General features: G+C 34.6%; 1 pseudogene; it reads left to right on the top strand.

Annotated features, from left to right (window-relative positions):
- The first annotated feature begins 238 nt into the window (after nucleotides 1-238).
- On the top strand, nucleotides 239-2,811 carry LOC127309121 (protein neprosin-like; annotated as a pseudogene).
- The last annotated feature ends 736 nt before the right edge of the window (nucleotides 2,812-3,547 follow it).

The raw sequence follows: 3,547 nt of genomic DNA, 5'->3' as shown, positions 1-3,547 counted from the left end.
GATTTTCCAGTGTATTAAATAATTCAAATTACTTTCCGCATTAGTATGTCAAGATCTTATCCAAAAAAGAAAATTAATAAATGGTATATTATCGTATCTTATGCAATAAATGCGATATCTTCAAGATCAATCACACATCAATGCAATTTATAGCCCTTCCTCGATGACTACAAGTCCGTAACCTTATAAATATGGTCCTAGATATGCACACTAGAAATTGAGCATTCCATATTTCCACCATGAAAGAAAAACTACCGATTAGAATGACCATTCTCTTGGCATTTTTTATTCAAGCCATTGGAGGATGGGGAGTTAAATCTATCAAACAAGGGGAAAATACTAGCTGGGTCCTCACGAGTTATCAAGTTAATAAGACTACTGCGGTATGTGTATGTATTCCTCTAACTTTTTATGTATATTTATCCTAATATTTTGAGATTATGAATCTGAGGAAACATCAATGTAGGTTGAAGGTGGAGATGTATACGATTGCATTGGTGTGAATGTACAACCAGCCTTTGACCACCCATTGCTGAAAGACCACAAAATCCAGGTAAGTAATTATCATGAAGAAATGGATAGTTTCATTTTGTGAGTAAATTCATTGTCAATATTTATGTTTATAATGTCCAACGAACGATGAGTTCTAAACTACTGTATTAACACATAGGTAGATAAACAATCAAATAAAAAATTAAAATAGATTTCACACTTATATTGTTCATAAATTCTTTTTCGGATGCTATGTAGACATTAATTTTGCACTACATGAGGAACTAACAACATCTTGTCAAACAATACAAATGTAAAAAAATCACATGTGCTATATATATGATTGATTATGTATTAGAAATATATATTTGATTATGTGATGAATAAGTATGGTTCCTCAATAGATGGAACCAAGTTCTCTCCCACTAAGATCATACACGGATTTTCCATCGAAGAATGCTGTGCCACAAGTACAGTTGCCTATCATCGAGTGCCCTACAGGAACAATTCCAATATTGCGTAATAATAGAAGGTACCACATGGCTGAAAAAACCATTGATGAAGTGATTAGCAAGGATGTACAACAAGAGGTAAGTATTTTATTTTTCAATATAGTTTTGTAGTGGTCTAGTAATCTAGGTAGATTATGAAAATATAAATTCTTGTGAGGTGTTGTTGCATGCGCAACAGCTGTAGACCATAGCTGACTCCCAACTACATTATAGAATAATATCCCATGGAATTCATCCTCGAGATGAAAAATTAGGTCAAAGATGCCAGAAGTATATTACACAATGAATTTTTTAAACTTGAATCTTACAACTCCTTTTACACTTTCACACTGTTGTTGACAGTACTGCGGATGGAAAATAAAAATTTATTCATTCTAATAAGTTCCACATACATTTTGTGTAAGTTCTTGGTCCATATTGACCTTAGTATACAACATAAACTGATATTCATCAAATATATTTTTCATATGTTGTCAAATTGTTTCTAGTATTATGAGTAGGTTTTAGTATTTTCCACTGAAAATAAGCAATTATTTTGTCATGTAGGTAGCAGGAATTGAATATCGGGATGAGCTATATGGAACCCGAGCTAAAATAAATGTTTATGAGCCAATGGTGAAGACAAATAGTAAGGATATCAGCGGAGCAACCATACAGATTCACGAGGGAACAGAACTGGGTCGTCGAGATGGGATAGGTGCTGGATCTTGGGTATATCCAAGCTACAGTGGTGACAGTTATGCTTTCATGTTTATTGGGTAAACAATAAATATTTATTTGGATGCTCATTCTGTTATGAACTAGAAAGGATTTATAATCTCATAATATCTTATTGACATTGTATACATTAGGTAAAGGATCACGGCCCACCAATCACGACTTGCGTGGATCATGATTGCCATGCTTTCGTGCAAGTTAGCCAAAGTGTTGGTCTCGGAGGAAGAATACAACCGATTTCTATCTATAACGGACCACAATATGAAATAGATGTTCTAATCTTTAAGGTATTCTTATGTTAAATTTTTATTGTTAACTTTATGTCTTTTATTATATCAAATACACTAGTTATCTTTTGATTCAAAATCGATAAGTTCGAAACCACAATTTAAACTGAACGTATCAATGCACAAACTATTAGATAGAAAAAACATGATAGAACCTTTGATAATTAAAAATATTTGATGATACAATGATAAGAGAAATAACATGTCTCCCTCTTTGCATTCATTATCGGTTATACAATAGTAAGTATGAAAATATGTCTCCCGCTTTACATTCATCATCTTTTATACAACTTATAGGTATAAGTATGATATCACACATAATTGATTGCATATTCCTTTAAATTTTAAGCAAGCATTTACCATGCGACCATTATTTTTGTAGGATCCAAAGACTAAAAATTGGTGGGTGGCTTATGGTGAAAAAAAATACACCAATCGGATATTGGCCGAATTCGCTCTTTCAATACATGAAAGAAAAGGGTGAATTTGCATTATGGGGTGGATTTGTTCAAGGTCCAACAGCATCGATGGACTCTCCACAAATGGGTAGTGGTCATTTTGCTTCAGAAGGCTTTGGAAAAGCATCATTTATGAAGAATATCCAAATTGTAGATAAGACTAATAAGCTTGTTTCCCCTAATGTTAATAGTGCACACCCAGGCGGTACCAATTTTTCAAAATATACTACAGATGGCTATGGACACAATGATGATGGTCTCCATATATACTATGGTGGACCCGGTGATTTTGTTTGATAATTTATAGTGTTGTTTTTAATAAAGCTTTTCTACGAAGCAAAGTTTTGAACCTTGTTGTATCCAAAAACAATTGTCTAGCTGTACATTTAATTAATGGAATTTGAACTCTGGTCCGGATAATGATCTTCCAAGTTTTATGACACACAAGCTATACTTGAAATATATTATGGGCACTTAAATCAAGAGATAATTGAGATGTTAATTATGAAAATGGCTGAAAAAGTACATGCTCAATTTTCCAAACTAACCTATGACTAGAGCCCACATGAACAAGATCACTGTGACGCCCCAAAACCGGTACTATGCGAATCCAAGCGTTCCCACCAAAATCCTTACAATATCAGTTTTAGGAGATGCACCACCAAGCGCCTCGTACACGCCAAAGCATGCACGCGACGCAGGTGGAATCAATCACAAGTAGTAATCATTACAACAAGTCACGACAGAGTCCACAAGAGGACTTGTATTAAAACAATGACTCCAACGAGCCAAGAATACAAAAAGATACAATACAAAGATCCAAATCATACGTAATGCCAAATACATCCGAGTATGAATAAGAATACAAATGGAACTAAGAGTCATGAAGATAACCAAGCGGCGTCCATAATCCTGCCCAGGCCAAGCCGGAAGGGTAACCTCGCTAGCGTCGTTTTCTTCATATCGATCTTCATACATGTCCGATTATGTCCCAAAGCAGCAATAAGTACGAGTTTCGTACTTAACAAGTCATCAACCAGTCATCCTTTGTACTTGAGGCACGCAGGGGACTTATAGGACG

The sequence above is a fragment of the Lolium perenne genome, chromosome 6 (assembly GCF_019359855.2).
Source record: "Lolium perenne isolate Kyuss_39 chromosome 6, Kyuss_2.0, whole genome shotgun sequence".
Classification (NCBI taxonomy): Eukaryota; Viridiplantae; Streptophyta; class Magnoliopsida; order Poales; family Poaceae; genus Lolium; species Lolium perenne.
The sequence above is the reverse complement of the archived record's forward strand: the minus strand, read 5'-3'. Positions and strand labels throughout refer to the sequence as shown.